Consider the following 430-nt stretch of genomic DNA (forward strand, 5'->3'; position numbering starts at 1 on the left):
TTTAGGAATGATTTCTCTATGTCTGTCACGTATGTGAGTGGTAGTCTGATAGGGATTGCATTAAATCTGTAGAGTAATTTTGGGAGTATGGCCAACTTCACAATTTTGGTTCTTCCCATCCAGGAGCATGGAATATCTTTCCATTTTCTGAAATCCTCTATGATCTCTTTTTTCAGAGTACTGTGATTTTCCTTAAAAACATCTTTAACTTCTTTAGTTAGATTAATTCCAAGTTATTTCATTTTCTTCGGTGCTATTGTAAAAGGTATTGTTTCTATAATTTCCCCTCAGTGTAGCACAAGATTTAATATGCCAAAGAGACAGGAAATGTGATTTGATGGGTGTCTCTTCTTCATCTGTCTTCATAGAAAATCACTGTCAGTTGTTCATGATGGTTTTACCTTACTGGCTCCATGTAACTATCATTCTC

Source organism: Octodon degus, unplaced genomic scaffold (assembly GCF_000260255.1).
Source record: "Octodon degus isolate 3935 unplaced genomic scaffold, OctDeg1.0 scaffold00067, whole genome shotgun sequence".
NCBI classification, from domain to species: Eukaryota; Metazoa; Chordata; class Mammalia; order Rodentia; family Octodontidae; genus Octodon; species Octodon degus.